Below are 17,703 nucleotides of genomic sequence, written 5' to 3' on the forward strand. Positions count from 1 at the left end.
GAGCTGAAGTGATGAGAGATTGGCCTCACTCCAGCTGAGTGGACAATTGCATCAGCAGAGCAATCTTTCCTAATTGAAGAAAAAGATGAGAGGCTGGTCAAGCACCAAGAGAGAGGAAGACATCACAAACCCAAAATGTTAATTCCAAATCCACTGGTACATCTCTGACTATACAGAAAGTGAGGAGAGGGGAAAGTCACCCAAGGGAAGCATTCATGGTATCTTGAAAATTATGACAGAAAGGGAATGAAAGTAAAAAGGGGGTTACTATTCCTGCCTGTGCCATGAAGCTGCCCACCCTCACACAGACAAAGTGGGCACCTGTTGAATGAAACCATAATGAAAGGGCTTAGAGCAAGGACAGGTTGCAGGATGTCAATGATACAGGACTTTCTTTTCACAGAAGACTGGCCTCTGGCCTTGTGATTATAAAGTAAGTTCCAGGTTTTCTGCAGGACATATGTCAGACAATAAAAAGAGGTAATGGAGAATGAGAGGAACCTTATAATATCTCCCCACCATTTGAGCCTGGTGCCAGAGCAGGGAACTAATAATCACAGGTGGGCTTCTAGGTGGACCATACATCTGGTATACCACTACAATTAGACTTCTAAATAAAGAAGAAAGTGGGTGTTGATCACTACAGAAGCCTGTGGTTGCCTCTCAGTTACAAAAACTCATTATGAAAGTATTTAGCATTTCTGGTATTAAAACTTCAGGTGTGCCTCTGGGAGCCTTTCCAATAGTAAATACCTGTATTTTCAGGAGTTTTCTTCTGTACCTTAGCAAAGGAAAAGAAACTTTGGGATGGAGATTTCTTGTCTTAATCCATCTCCTCCAGGAAAGTAAATAAGATGACCATAAGTTTCTCTGGTTGAATAGGGCATATCTCCTGGCACAAAGGTTCCCATGATTCTTCTCTGAAGAATATGGATGACGAAGGTTTTGCCCTTTCTCTTCTAGTAGGCAGTCCTTATTCTACAGAATTTTTCTGAAATGTGGGGAAATGGGCAACATGCAGCTGTCAGCAGCAGGCAAGCTGTAAGGACAGATCGGTCTGGTTCACTTACAAGGTTACATGGGGAATGAAATGGACTCCCAGGAATTCCTGGAAGTAACTGGAGAGCCGGCAGAGGCAGGCTGGGCTTGCCAGGGTGCAGGTGTGTATATGTGCACTGCTGATGCAAGTGGCACAGGTCCCAGCGCTCTTTCTGTACAAGGAGACGGTGCTGAGCATCTTATCCTGGCAGGGACACTCATTTTTGCTAAGCTTTTTGTTGCCACAGATGACCAATTTCCACACCCAAAGGGAGCTGCAACATCAGTGCTACATTGCAGCCTGCCGAAGAAATACACATCACCCTGGGAAATACCCTTGAGAGGTGTGAACATGAGCTAAATGTACTCGTTACAGCAGTGGAAAGAGAGCCAGTTAATGGGAACAAAAAAGGTTAACTTAATATCCCTGAGGCTTACAGGCCAGCAGCTAAGGTACCCATAGGTTTTCACTGAATGCTACAGTGACAAATGACTCTTAAGCTACTGTGGGGGTTACAGGAAGAGATGCTGCTTCTTGCATCTGAGATGGAAGACCTCAATCCTGACCGTGTGCTCAGATCTACCACCAGACCCTGTCCTGCATCCTGGCTGGGAGGAGAATCCAGCTCAAACCAGGAACATGGGTGGTACAGCCCCGGGAGGCTCAAGGGCTGGAGTACAGTCCATCTGCTGGCTCATTATTGCAGATGCTGTGTTCTAACTCCTTTCTTTCTTTTAAGATTAATTTCTTGCTCCTTTGGCTCTCAAAGCTCTCCACAACTTTTTGTGAGCCAGGAAGAACTAACAAAGTAACTAATGCCTTAGCCAGATCAACATTCTTGCTTTTCACATTAGTCTTCACCAGACAGCAAATTATAAAACAGAATTTTCAAAGAAGGCTTTTACTGCCCGTTAGCAAACCCCTAAGCAGCATGCCTGAATCAGAGGACAGTGTCCTGCCATGTTAACATCTGTGCAAAAAAAAATCCCTCCCACTCACTTCAGTGGGGACAGCTTTCCACATGAGATTTTCTTTGGGCTGCAGCCCTTTGTTATGTTTATCTGAGAGCACACTATGGTCCCTACAGAGGTAGCGGGGCTATTATTAGCTTTCCAAGTCGATACACTTGTAATTCAAAAAGAATAAGAATATTAATCTGATGGCGTCAGTAAATCTGATGGCGTTAGTAGGACCTAGTTTCCAAATTAAGCTTCTTCATAGCAGAGACTGCTTGAAATAACTTCTGCAATTTTTATCTTTACTGTTACCCCTCTTGCCATTTATGCATTTGTAGTCTCTTCTTCGCAAAACAGCTCCATGCAAGCACATTGCAGCATTCCAGACTGTTAACATCCCAGATGATTTTCAATCTCTCTGAAGCATGCACATACAAACATTAGAAAGCAAAAGCAACAAGCTTGCACATACCTAGTGCCCAATACTGTTACATCCCCTTTGTACATAGGCTAAGCCACAGGAACTTTCAGGTTCCCCCCAAACCTCAAAGTTTTCTTTAAAAGAAGTTCTGTATGGAGCCAGCTTGGTCAGGGTCATATTCACCTCTGTAAATGTCTGTTCTAGAAAATATTTACCCAAAGGTCTGACTATATGAAACATCATGCAATAATGCTGTCACATTTCCAAGCCTGTTCATGTGAGTGACTTATACAAATAAATGCTCCTTAGCTATTAATGATGCTTCTGTTCCACTGACATTAAACTTCTGTGTTCCTCATCAGCCATTTCAGTGAAAAGGCACCTGATTAACAGTTAATCAGTACCTTCTAAGATGACATTCTTCATTTTACGTCACAATCCTGACATCCCAGCAGAAGACTAGGGAAATTCTTCTGAAGCCAAGCAGTACATTACAGTCCAAAAGGAGAACTAACCTGTGAACAACCTGTTTCCAGGCAGTTTGCCCTCGAAGAGAAATACTGCAAAAGTTAAGGTTTACAATACAGAAAAGCAAGATTTTTATTTTCTTTCTTTAAATAAAAAAAAAAAAGTTTGGTGCAGGAAAAAGTTCAGTATTTCAGCTTTTACTGACAAGGCTTTAACTCCATCAGAAAGCAGGGGCTGTTGCTTGCACTGACATGGATTTACAGCGATACTCTGCTTCCCCTCTGTGGCAGAGTTTGATAGCTCACCAGTCATGAAGCAATATAGCAAGGAATGGAGGTTTGTACTTCTGCTTATTACAGAATTTTAATGAGAAAAAGGGAGAAATTAGGAATGATTATCAAGAACAGTTGTAATGGTATTCATCATTTCATTACAGTAATTCATTTTTATTCCCATCTTCCATCTGTTTCAAAACTATTTCTGTTTTATATCACACTTCAAGACAGGTTTTTAAAAATCTTCCTATTACTGTACTTCCAGACTTCAGGCTCACAGCTGTGTGGAAGAGGAAGAACGGTGGGGAGGAAGGCTTGCACTGCAGGTGGGGGGTCATCAGCACCCCCCCGCCTTGCACCCAGGCACATGCGGGTCTGAAAGGAGCATCATTGCCATTGTGGGCTTGTTGATTTGGGCACTGTCGTACCTGTGTGCTGCGGCGGCGGAGCCCAATCGAGTACATCCATGCGACATCCCACTGCGGCATGGTCCCTTCCAACCCAAAGCATTCTATGATTCTATGATGATTCTATGATGATTCTATGTTGCTGTGCCGGCATGGTGGGACCAGCGCGGTGGGACAGCTGCTCGGGGCTCTCCGCTCTGGTGCTGCTGGGTGCAGCAGATATGCTCTTTGGCTCAGCTCTGTGTTGGAGCTATAAGCAGAAAAAAAAGGGAGGCAGCCCTGGAGTGCCTTTTCCAGGGTCTATGCTGAAGTGTTTAATAGGAGGTCCATCCAGGTGTGCAATTTCCTTTTCATATAAGGAAACCAGACCCCAGAATTACAAGTCAATGTTTTCCAGGGGCAGAGAGTCACAGTTAAATCGTTCAAACAACTAACTCTTCTCTACAGGGACAACCCCCAAAACCCACAGGCAGAAGGCAAAATAAAACTTGATGACTAAAAATGCTTTAATTAAGCATGACTCCAAACATACACATTAGCAACCACTGTCTGCTTATTTCACGTTGTTGCTAGAAAACAGTGTTAAATTTTAGGTAATTCAGCAATGCATTTGTATAACTTCTATTTCTTTCTTTTAAATATAAAAAATGGTATTTTAATTTCGTTGCTCTTTTCTGACTTTGACTCTGGAATTCTTTTTGGGGGGCAGATTCTCTAGAATTTATTAAATCAAATTTCTCCTATTAATCTGAAAGTGGTTTATGTCTCCAGACAATGCATATGACCATAGCCTAAAAGTTAATTATTACTGTGTCTCAGGAAAAGTAATATATTGGTATTTTTAATAATGCAAGCAAGTACATAATTAAAAATGGAGCTGCATCAGTTTTAAAACTATTGACCAGTGAATCTCTGAAATATTATTGACTTTATTACAATGATTTATAGAATGGCTTTGTTGCTCTGTAGGCCATTTCTTAATGTCTTACTGTTCTACATCTTCCATTTTCACTTTTTTTTTTTTTTTTTTGGTATTACCTGCACTAGACACAGAATTTACAAAGTAAGATGTGCTGTTTCAGCTGCTGCTGCTCACAATTTTCCTTTCTTGCTTAAGCCCCAATGTGGGCACAGATCTGAGGCAGATGGAGAAGAACATGGCACAGTTACCGATCCTGAACAGGGGAACAATATCCTGAGAACCCAGAACGCGCCAGTCAGAGATTTGCATTGCCATTGCAACAGGCAAGGCAGCTGTCATTCCTCACTAAAGAAATCATTAACTGGTGCAAAAGGGGAGGAGAAGCAGCTTGACATTTAACACTGTGTGGTGGGAAATGAGATTGAGAAAATACAGTGAACATCTTTGTAGACTCTAATCAGGAATGAACAAATCTGGGACATCAGAAGCACTCTGTTTTAATGATCTCTTAACTGAAAGGTGGTCATTTTGGGAGATTCCTGGCTAGCTGCCCTATGGTAAAGTTCCTTTTTGGACTGATCTGTGTATAAGGCATTGGTCGGGTGGGTACTCTGCACACTGACAGTATATGGATGGATTTAAAACTAGCACTTAAAATTGACTGTCACAGGACAGAGGGATAAGAATTTGAACACATCAGCAATAGCAAAATGTAGAAAATATTCTGACAAAATATGGGCACCCTGATTGTGGCAGAGTTGGGAGAAGTGAATGGGAAACTACTACTGGTTTTACTGGGTAGCAAATTTGCCCAAAGTCACAGACAAAGTAGAGGCAGGGATTTGAATCTCTAGAATTGCAACCCATTGCATACATGTTTTCTTCTCTATGAAAGTCAGAACTTAACATTTCATCAGTACCCAGAATCATATCAATGTTACAGCTGAAGCTGAGAGACGGGCAGTCCAAGCTCCTTTCTCTGATCCTTTGGACACCAATGCTGCCAGATCACAATCCAAAACTTGAAACAACAGAACAACATCTTCAAGGAGCAGACAGCCAGCCTGGGTTTTTTCAAGAGCAGCACTGTGTGATGGTTGCAGAAGCCTCCTCACACAAGCATCTTCCAAAAGTCTTTTTATGAGACTAGTTATGAAGCTATAAAGATGTTCTATGGTTGTTTCCTAATTGTTAGTATATTGAACTCTTCTGTCAAGCAATATGAAGGTGAAACATTTTCCAAGACTGACATAACATAGGTGCCAGAAGAGCTATACATTGCTTCTTCAGTTCACTGGAAATAGAAAAAGAATATGATCATACAATTGCATTTCAGGAGCTACGAGCACAAAGTGACGGCAGGTCAGAGTGCACAGGCAGTTTTGTGGCAAGCAACAGCAATTCAGCTGCTGCCTCCTGCATCCTCCTTTCAAGTGACTGCCTGGACTTGACCTGAAACATTTCCCTATTTTTTGTCAGGTGAGTTGTGTTGCCTTAGAGAGCTTAAACAGCTCTGCACAGGGTCAGGTGAGTGCTCAAGGCAGCAAGAAGGCAGAGAAGGGCGGCAGCAGCCGATGTGCTCTGCTGCGGCAATAACACCTGAATCCACCGCAGAGCAGGCTTAGGCTACGGGATGGAGGGAAGGAGGTGTAATGAGTGAAAGGAAAAGGAGAGGTCTGAAGCCATTCTTTCCCCTAAGTGGCTAGAAGTTGACCTGAAGCCTTTGAGGGTATTTCTAAGAGCATTTTCCTGAAGGTTTTCTCTGTTACATCTGCCTCATAGAAATGGAGAAAGAATAAACAAAGAAAATACCCCAATGAAAGTTAGCCTTGAGGCTTCTCAACTGCAGGGACAAACCACATTTTCCTTCTCAAGCCTGTGCCTGAACAACTGGAGCTATTCTGCCAGGGATATATACTCTGCATAGCACGAAAAGGTCTATTAAATTCCATTGTTTTCCGCTAAGAAACACCTGAATTTGAAATAGTCCCAGTTTTGCCTGTTCTCCTTTCTCACTAATTTGTCTGCCCTGCTTGTCTTCACTTAGCTACAGTTTATGGAAGTAACTCAGTCATACACAGACTGTCAGTAAAGGGCCTATTTCTGTAAAAGGTTGAAGTTCATGTATACTGCTCCTGCTCACGTTCTTCTGAACTACTAGGCACTGTTTAAATCACTGATGAGAAATTTGCATTAAAAAAACCCCAAAACAGCAAACAAGGCAAATAGTAACCAATGAAAAATCACTAAAAAATCCTGGAATTCAGGTCTCCTGTGAAGTTTTAATTCAGACCTCTTTTTGCCTTGCATTAAGCTACAGGTGTCTTGCACAATCATCCTCTGCTGATCTGACCCATGATTTGCAGAAATGCTGAACGCACATGGCTTTAAAGAAGGCAGTGAGACCTGCGCTCTAACCATGTGAAACCTTCTATAATACTATGGAATCCAAAAGCCCTGCCAGAGGGCTTTCCCCACAGCTAGTGGGAACTTTTTAAGCTTAATCTCACATGCTCAAGAAATGTTATGAGGGAGGGATTTCAAGAGGTCGCTAGTCGAACCTCCTAGGATGTTGCTCAAGTGTGACTGTAACCAGCTCTAGATCTGGTTGCTTGTGGCTTTGTCCAGCCAGATCTTGAAAACCTCCAGTCTGGAGACTCCAGAAGAAGTTTTTGTGAATGCTCTTTATTACACCATCTGCCATTGCCAAGAAAAGTGTAACCCTGACATCTTTGTAGCTATGCTTTAAGCTGCTTTTAAATTGCCCCTCAGCCTTCTCTTCTCCATGCTAAATGAGCCCACCCTCCCCCTCAGACTTTTCTGCTACATTGTGTGCTCCAGAACCCCCAGGACTTCTCAGCAGTCTCCTGCTGGAGACTCTTCAGTTTCTCCACAGCTTTCTTGCAGGAAGGTGGGGGGCAATCCTGGGCAAATTGTTTGGGTATGGTCTCAGTGTCACCAAGGACAGTAATAATTTCCCTTGATCTACTAGCCATGATACACCTGGCATGTGTTTTGCATTTTTTGCAAAGAGACAGTGTTACTGGCTCATATTATGGTGTTCGTTACAAGCTTACTTTTCTATTAAAAAGATCATTCCCTCACCTCACAAGAAAAAAAAGCATTGGAACATCATTTTTTTGACACTTCTCTTTAGCACTTATTGAGTGACTGTGTGATATCTTAGCACTCTCAAAAAGAGTGAATTGCAACAGTAAAAATGTAGGTAAAGTTTAACCTCATTCCCAGGGCACGGCAATGAGCTTAGTAAGAGTGACATAGGTATAAATTCATGCTCATTTTTGAAGTTGCCATTATACTGTGCTCTTAAATGTAATTCAAAAATTTCTAAATCAAAATGCAGGCAGGGGAGAACCAATTGCAAGCCAAGTCAGTCCCAGGCTTCAGGCATATATCCGCAAAGAGGAAGAGCTGCTAATTCCCTGCAATTTAGTCCTTTCAGTGCAAAGTGGAGGACATGCTGTACTTCTAGATAAATGCACTCCTGCTTCCACTTCTACTCTATAGCAGAAGGAGCTGACACTGTTCAAGTTCACCTAACATGAGCCCAATCCTTTCCCAGTTAATCCTCTCCCAGCACAACTTTCTGCTTACTCGGATGTATGCATGTGTCATGAACTTAGAAGAAAAGAGAGGAAGTGGCAATTTGGAAAGGTTTTGATTTTTAGATCAGATATAAATCATTTAATGCCTGACAACAAGACAGAAATTGAAAACAGATCTTGTCTTCAAATCTACTTTCACCATCATAGAAATTGTTCTACAGACTTGTTCCCTTTCCTTTTTATGTGCAAAGTATTTGAAGTCCCCAAGAGGTCTAAGAGAAAATAGAAAAAACAGCTTTGTCTCTAAAGTTTAAGATGTCTAACAGCTTTATTGATAAAAATGCTCAGAAATATACCTATTCTTACCATATACACAAAGAAGGGAAACTCAGAAATTACTCTTGCCAAAACCAGGCATACATCTGAGACAAAACCTGGAATTTCGTGATTTAGTTTTCCTCTAAATTTCTATCCTGAATTTTCTTTTGATGGACTTCTGTGATCCACCTTGGAGGGGTTTTCTAAGGGCTCAATTATTTGCAGTTCTCACTGAAGACTCACAAACACTTCCACTGTAACAATCAGCTGAATATCACAGTCTAGATTTAAATCAGCCCCCATCATAAAATACTTTGGAGAGTCTTCAAGACATGAAAAAATCCTGAGACCAAACTACTGTCACCTGCATAAACAGCAAGGGTTTCCACTTAGGCTTACAAGGATGAAACAAGAGCCGACCTCATGTCCTTACACAGAGGATGACCTGAATTTCTACCTAATGCAATATAGTTATACCTTTTGGCTACTGCTCAAAAATTTTTAGGCAAATATGGCTATACTGAGGCAGTGGCAAATGGATGTACTCCATCACCTCAAGTGCCTCAGACCTGAGATGTTCCATCCACTCCATAACCAAGGGCACCCTAACGGTGGCAGGAGAAGCTCAAGTCTCTTTGTCCTTACTGTCTGGGCAGAAGATTCCCAACACCCAGATGCTGAGTCTCTATATTTTAAAGTATTTATTGGCAAGGCAGCCATTTTAATCACTTAAAAGAAGTATATGACCACATTGATCTCAGGTAGTCTCTTGCCCATTTTTATTCCATACTTGTTGAAGGCAAAAGTGTTAACAAAAGGCACAGAATATGATATTTGTAATATTGTTCTTTCCCTTTGAAAAGGTACAAAAACCCCAAACCCCTTGATGGCTGAAAAAGGGAAGACATGAGAATAGTCTGTTATTGTCAAGAATTTTAATATTTAATATAGTGAAATATAAGATTTTTCTATGAAGGGAAAAACATTTCTAGAGACACTGAAAAGACTGCACTGCTGATACTGAAAATCTTTATTTTCTATTATTTGTCCCATTTTTTGGTAGGGCCACTTATAAACTAGGGCAGGGCAGGCAAATACAGATGAGTGGGTCCTCCAACACTGAAAACATCTTTGAAACTTTAATTGTTCATTATCATTTAAAGAAAACTCCCTGTGCTTTGTCTATTACATATTTACAATATGATACTGAAATATTGAAGCATACAATAATGAACTTTGTGGTTTTAATTAATTCCTGTGTTAATGGATGTTAGTTCAAGTGAAAAAAAACCCAAACCAACCCAAAACCTAAGTAGCTCAGCTATGCCATTTTTCTATTTTGCCTTAAAAGTAAGTTTTATAAAATACCAGCGATAGAAATTTTCTTCTTGCTGTCCATATATCACCATCATGTTTTTCATCTCATTTTGATAAGAAATTTGCTGTCTAAATATTTGATCTGAGTGATCTATGATGGAGTGACTAGGAAGAGCTATGGACGTCATCTATCTGGATTTCTGTAAGGACTTTGACACAGTCCCCCACAACATCTGTCTCTCTAAATTGGAAAGATAAGGATTTGATGGGTGGACTGTATGGTGGATAAGGAATTGGCTGGATGGCCGCATCCAGAGAGTAGTGGTCAACAGCTCAGTGTCCAGATGGAGATCTGTGACGAGTGGTGTCCCTCAGGGGTCCATATTGGGACCAGTACTGTTTAATATCTTCATCAATGACATAGACAGCGGGATCGAGGGCACTCTCAGCAGGTTTGCAGACAGCACCAAGCTGAGTGGTGTGGTTGACACACTTGAAGGATGGGATGCCATCCGAGGGACCTGGACAAGCTTGAGAAGTGGGCCCATGTGAACCTCATGAGGTTCAACAAGGCCAAGTACAAGGTCCTGCACCTTGGTCAGGTCAACCCCCGGTATCAGTACAGGTTGGGGGATGACGGGATTGAGAGCAGCCCTGTGGAGAAGGACTTGGGGGTACTGGTGGATGAAAAACTGGACATGAGTCGACAATGTGCCCTCACAGCCCAGAAAGCCAACCGTATCCTGGGCTGCATTGGAAGAAGCGTGGCCAGCAGGTCGAGGGAGGTGATTCTGCCCCTCTACTCTGCTCTGGTAAGACCTCACCTGGAGTATTGCGTCCAGCTCTGGGGCCCTCAGCACAAGAAGGACATGGACCTGTTGGAGTGGGTCCAGAAGAGGGCCACAAAAATGATCAGAAGAATGGAACACCTCTCCTACGAGGACAGGCTGGGAGAGTTGAGATTGTTCAGCCTGGAGAAGAGAAGGCTGTGGGGACACCTTATTGTGGCCTTTCAATACTTAAAGAGGGCTTACAAGAAAGATGGGAATGGATGTTTTTAGTAGGGCCTGTAGCAATCGGACAAAGGGTAATGGTTTTAAACTAAAAGAGGGTAGATTTAGACTAGATACAAGGATGGCATTTTTTATGATGAGGACGGTGAAACACTGGAACAGGTTGCCCAGAGAAGTAGTGGAGGCCCCATCCCTGGAAACATTCAAGGTCAGGTACTTGGGGCTCTGAGCAAGCTGATCTAGTTGAAGATGTCCTTGCTCGTTGCAGCGGGGGTGGACTAGATGACCTTTAAAGGTCCTTTCTAACCCAAACTATTCTATGATTCTATGGTACAAAGTAATCTCAATTTCATTTCCAGTTAGATCCTCCTCTGTCTTTCTCCTCCTCCCAGTGTTCTGGACATGTGACTCAAGCCACAGAAATTCAAATCACACTCCCACAATTGATCAGGGTGACAGAATTTAGGAATTATTCATGTACTTCTCCCCCCTCAACTGCAATTTTAATAAGAAGACCGAGTCTCAGATGTAGAGTTTCAAAAATGGGTTGTAACTGTTCTTATTTTCCTTTTTCAAGTGGCCTGGGGAAAATTACTCCTCTCTTCCCGACAGAAATGGTGCCAAACTGGAGGCAGCAACAGGCATCGTCCTAACGGGCTTCTCACCAGGGAGATTATTTCCATAGGACTTCGTTTGCCCTAATGCAATTTGCACAGGTGAAAGTGTTAGACATGGAAACAGAAATCCAGAGGGTGTTACTCAGTAAGGATTTTTCTCTGATGACCCCAATTAGTGTGTAGAACGATGAACCACCACCCCCAGCCCACCCCTGCAGTCAGAAGAGAGATGCATAGCAAAGCTCAGCCGAGTCCTGATTCAGACAGTCAGCATTGCAGAAAGTGCCTGTGACGAACACAGACCAAGAAAGATTCAGTGATTCAAAGCATTTCAATTTATACTTAGGACAGCTGTCCAAACAAACAGAAAATGCTCTCTTTTCTTTTTTTATTTTCCCTAAACATAACACTAGCTTTCTTTTTTTAATTCTCTTTCATCTCCCAAAGTAGCTAAGGAACTTAGTTTTCATACTATTTTTAAGTGTTGTACTTAAATATGCAGCTATATATAATTAACAGAAGGAATTACTTGCACACACAAATGACAGCTCCCAAATTAGCATCATATTTGGACAGAAATGTAAAACCATAGAAGTCCCAATCTATCTTCCTCGCTGTCAGCTCTCTCTTTAAAATTAGGATGCCTATTTTTCTCCAGCACTTCTTCTTGTTGTTAGACTTTCTGGTATCCATGCCATACCTCTGGCAGGCAAGGACCCATTTATGTTAGCTTTCACCATGGGAGCAACAATCCCTGCAGCTGAAGACTGAAATTTGGGTTGTAGAAAATGGATGTTCTTCAAAACTGCTCTCTTTTTTCTTGCCTCAGGTTTGACTAAGCAAGAGTGTGCAGAGGCGGAGAGCAGCACACACTTGTTTTTTCTGTGCAGCTGGAGCACAGGGGACATGGACCTTTTCTTTTTCTCTGTTCCACAGGCAGGAAGGTGACAGTCTCTAGAAGTCCATGTGGTGCAAATAAAAGGCAATGCAAAGAAAGCAATAACATTACATTTTAATGTTGTTAATACAGTACTGGAAGACAGTTATGGAGAAAAGCACTGCAAACTTGCTGTAAAAGGCTGGAAGAGAAAATGACTTTTTTTTTTTTTGTCCATGTGAGAAATGAACACAAAGGGTAACAGATGCCAGTGACAGAAATAAGAAAAAACTCCAATTTCAGTAGCAACTAGCTGATAAAATATCAGTGCATGCTCTGTTCTTGCTGGCACAGTGGCCAGAAAGAGCCTAGAAAGGTATGATGGAGCTGCTTCAAGAGGCCCCAACATGCTGCTGCAAGACATAACTTTTCTAGATAAAGATGGGTACAATAGCTCTCATGCAAGAAAGGCCAAAACAGAAGCTTGCTCTTTGCTAGCTGGAAGGAAGTTCAAATGATATCAAAATATATGTCAATTTATATTTATTAGACAACCAAGTCTTAGTATTTTAATGGTAGTAAGATGGGGTTTTCAATTGCTTAAGCAACAGAATAGGCTTTTTTTTTTGTTAAATAAACTGATAAAAATTTGTCTGGTGAGGAAACACCTAGATTTTAAGAAAGAAGCCAAAAAAACAAGGGGTGGGGGAGAGGAGTTACAGAAGGTCATCAAGTCATGCTTATGGTGGGTGAGAGTAAAGATATTATTTCCATGAGCCTGAAATGTGGAAGTTGTTGAGCTGATCGAAGTGGAAGAGTCACTCCTCTAACAATATCAGACACGAGCAATTAACTTGAAGTGGCAGGTGGAGTGCTTATGTGCTTAAAAGCACACAGAGCTTGGATGTATAGTTGTCACAACTGACCTTATTCTCGTGACTTACAGAAGCGAAACTTCTAGGAAACGAGCACGCACACAGACGTTTTCATGGGAAGTTCACAGCATGACTTTCAAGCTCTAGTTATACATGTCTGTCAAATGACGGGATAATTTTCAGGAGCCTAAAAAGAGCTACTTAACAAAAAGTATATTGCCAGTAGCTTAAACCCACTGTACAACAGTGTGCACTTTTACTGCAATATTAAATCAAATTAAAAATACAAGAGAAAACATGAATTAGAAATAAAAACAAGCTGTCAATTTGCACAGTAACAATTCAGTGCAGCCCTCTGGATCAGGCCCTAGAATGCTGTGGGTGCCCTCTTAACAAAAAACATGCACCACAACTGAGAAAGACTGGTGAAAGACTTTCCTTGGTAAAAAATGAAATAGGCATGTGAATTCATAGTCCCCAAAATCTTTCTGGCTCCTCAGGGCATTCATGAAATGACAGAGCCCTCTACTGGCCTCTGCTTTTTTTTTTCCCCCTCCCAAGTTCTTCAGTATTAAAGATAATAGCTAAAAGTTATTCTGGCATATGTAGTTTTCTTGGTCTAAATCTGTTAGGATGGAGTGCAATTTAGGTTCCAAAAGCCATTGTTACACCTGCATAAAACTACTCCTGTAAGAGAAGTTTAGGATCTTATCAGAATAGCAAGCAGATCTGTGTCAGTTCAGTCCTGTAGAAAACATTACATACAAGAGATACTTTTCTTCTGCTAAAATAATTGAAAATCTTTGCTGTTGATGCAAGTATTTCCAACAGATTCATGTACTAAGATTTCAGAAAATTATGGGAAGCAGGTTAAAACACTTGCCTTTCTCCTAATACAGAATTCATATGTATTTGATCCCCTTCATTTATTTTAGTTGAACACTATTCCCTTGCAGAAATAGTGTGCACTATGTTACCTGCTCTCTGCAAATACAAAGACACCAGACCCACCCAGCCTGGGTGGAGTTCACACAAGAGGAGTGCAAACTTGATATATTCTTAAGTCTACAATAAGTATATCCCTTCGGAAGAAAAATGTGAGAGTTTAAAATGTAAAAGCCAAATCTGTGTAATTTCATGTCAGTCCATGGCCCTAACAGAATTACTATAGATTAGCACAATGCTTGTTGTGCTTTTCATTTAGATCATACCACTTAATTTGGAAGAATTCCTGTAACTTGGAGTCACTTTACTTAAAATGTGTGACGAGTAAAGGGCCACCAAGTCTAGGCCCACAGCAAAGGCGATGGGCACCCACTCCAGTTCGTCTGACCCGAGTGCAAAGCACTCCCACAGCCCCTTCCCGCCTGCCTGCCTGTGCTTTCAACGCTTACGTACCCACCCATGGTGCCAGGTCAAACTTCCATCCTCTGCAGTGGGAGTTCAGCCCTTTCCCTGGGGATGAGAAATTCTCTTTGGCTGATGGAGACTCCTACAATGCCTTTAAGCAACTGAGTTAGGGTCCAGACCAAGTTGAAACAATGCTGCACAGCGTTACCCTGAAAAAACAAAGTTTAATTATTGTAGCACTACAAGTGAACTGATGTTTGGAGTTGGAGACCATGACTGAAAAGCCCTCAGACATTAGACTACCATGCAGGATGCCTTTGTACCAACAGATGAGAATTCTACTCAGGACAGTCCTACTATTGTACAAAGAAAGAAATGTGCAAATGGCTCTTAGGCATGCACAGCCTGAACTGAACTTACGGTATTTTTAATGATTTTTAGCTTGCATTTATGAATAGTATATGGACAACATGACCACCTGAAAGAAGTATATGAAAACAAGGAGGTGTAGAATACGATATATGCAAGGAGCTGATCCAACAGACAAAAAGGAGCCGTAACTTGGGTTAATGTTGATGAGCAGGATGCCACTGCAGGCTGTTCAGTTTTTGTACACAGTGTTACGCTTGTTACCCATCACGCTGCTCTGAATAATGAAACCTCTGAAAACGCCGTCCCTGGGGCAGGTTCTGTGGCTCAGGCAAAGCTGAGCCCTGGTCAGAGGTGAGGCTGGAGGCTGCCACTGGGACCAGTGTTGGTGGCCAGTGGGTGCCTTCACCAGCTCCAAGCATGGATCGAGTCTTTGGTGTGATACCAACGTAACATGGCAGCACTCAGAGCTTGGAAGAAGCACTGCTAGTGACCCAGCTCTTACGCCATACTGCAGCAATAGCTCAAGCGGGAGAAATGCAAGCTTGCGAGCTTCATGTAAATGGCTGACAGCATAGACATTAGCCTGTAACTCAATCCTTCAGGTGTCCCAAAGGATACAACCGTTTTTAACAAGCCAGCCACCAACTGCTAACATACTTATGCAACTTCCACAATTTCCTTTGTTGTCCAAGTGTCATTATACTCGTGCTTTTGCCCTTCACATGCCTTAACACAACCCACAAAAAGTGCACTTTCAATGTTTTCCTAACCAGTGTACTTGAAAAGACAGTATTTTCAGTACAGCAAAGTTCCCAAACTGGCCGCAGGAATCAGCTAGTCCAGCAATTAGTCACATGAAACAGCAACTAGACACACGCTATGCTTTCCTCAGACAAGACTGCCACAGGGTGCTGCCAGTTGATGTCCAGTGTCATCAAAGGCAGTTGGGAAAACGTCAATGCCACTTATAAATGCAAATACCTATTTTCACACACACACACACGCTTTGCAAGTTGAGAAGAGTTCCTCCCTCCTCTGGGTTGTTCCTTCCCCAAAATGCTCTTCAGAGCACGGCAACACACTTCTCTCTCCAAATTACTGCCAAATACTCCACACTGATTATCTGGTTAGATCACGTACGATCAGCAAGGGTTTTCAAAACATCCATACGCAGCCCATGTGGCATATATTGCCTATGTCCATACAAGTCAGTTACACAGTCCAGAATGATCCTGGAACCCACACTTTGCCGGTTAGTACTACAGCATGACCCTCAGCATGTTTTTGGCCTTAGCAAACCAGCTCCATCCCAAACAATTTCCCAGGCACAGTTCAGAAGTCTGCAAGAATCCAGGACACTTGTCAATGAGCAGTCCACACGCAGCCACCCCAGTTTGGAGTCTGAAAGTGTTTAGTAGTATGTACAATCAGTGTTAGTGCCAGAGCATCATTTTAGGCATCCTAAAACATAGCTTTTGTGAGTACCAACTGGACCATGCTGGCACACAGGCTGCCTGGCAATTTCAGTTCGTACCTGGAGAAAGATGAAAATCAACAAAGCATATCAAGGCCAGCATTGCCAGGGTGACACCTTGTACCTCCAGTCTTGCACATATTGGTAAGGGTGACAACAACCATATTTGAAGTTGCACCCAAGAACAGCCCAAAATGCCATACTGATGTGGGATATTAAAGCATCTTTTAACTCATGGTTTCACTCATGAAGAGTGGCACATTATTAGATAAAAGGCTAGTAAGGACAGAGTTTGGCAGGATACTAGAAAATCATGGAAACAAGAGACTCAAGCAGAACAAAGTAACATATTTAGCAAAAGTCTTGGAGACGATGTTGAAAAGAAAGCTTCTTCAGATCCAAGGAAAAATACTATATGGGGGATTTCTAAGCACTCCTTTTCCATCACACAAATCCACCAACCTGTGGACCTGCCAATAAAGATAATCCCTCAGGCAGAACGTCCTGCACACACGATGGACATAGCACAGCTGAGGCAGCCTGACACACATTACCAGAAAAAGACAAAAAAAAAAAAAAAAATTTGGTGCACAAAGAAACAATAAATACCCAACAGAAAGACAAGATATAGGAAAATACCCTCACAGACCAGTATTTTCAGAGAGTTTATTTATAGAATTTTTATTTCAACTTGGCACACAATCAGAAAATGCTAATACAATTTAGTGGGACAACAGGAAAATTGTCGGAGTGTTGCTGGCCCTTTGGGAAGAAAAAAGAAATGTGAATTACAAATAAGGAACATTTGGGGTTGAAAACAATATTATTTGAAAGTGGGCTCTATCAGCTGTAGACCACAAAAAAACCTGAAAGACTTAGAACCTTGAGACACTGGGATGATGTTTCCAAGTCCTCCAGTAAACATAGACTGAAGCCGCCAGAGGCGAGTTTAACACAACCCAGGTTGTTTGCTCTATTGGCAGAAGCTGAGCTCTTCAGAACTTTGCTTAATTTACTGTTCGTGTTTTATCTGGCTTCCTTCTGCTCACACTGAATTCACTGGGAATACTGCTACCGACTTCAGCAAAAGCAGGCCTTTCACAGAGGGCCAATGGAGCCTCTTCCATAAGAAATGAAACTCTGCACCCAGAGGAACAGAAATACCGAATGCTTGTAACATTACACTGAAAAACCGTTTTCTTCTCCTCCTTTTTAACATGTTTAACTTCTCTTTTAGTCCATTTGCACCTTTTCTGCATGTCCAGTTCCACCAATCACATGAACCTCTCTTGAAGATGCCTTTATTTTGTTGGCATCTATCATACTTTTGGTAGGATCAGCACCTTAGACCTTGGTCCCAAACATTAACAGCCCGAGGATAAACTGGATAGTTTGCTGCTGTGGCTCGCTCATTCTGGGACTGTTTGCACATCTGA

Source organism: Pelecanus crispus, chromosome 2, assembly GCF_030463565.1.
Source record: "Pelecanus crispus isolate bPelCri1 chromosome 2, bPelCri1.pri, whole genome shotgun sequence".
Classification (NCBI taxonomy): Eukaryota; Metazoa; Chordata; class Aves; order Pelecaniformes; family Pelecanidae; genus Pelecanus; species Pelecanus crispus.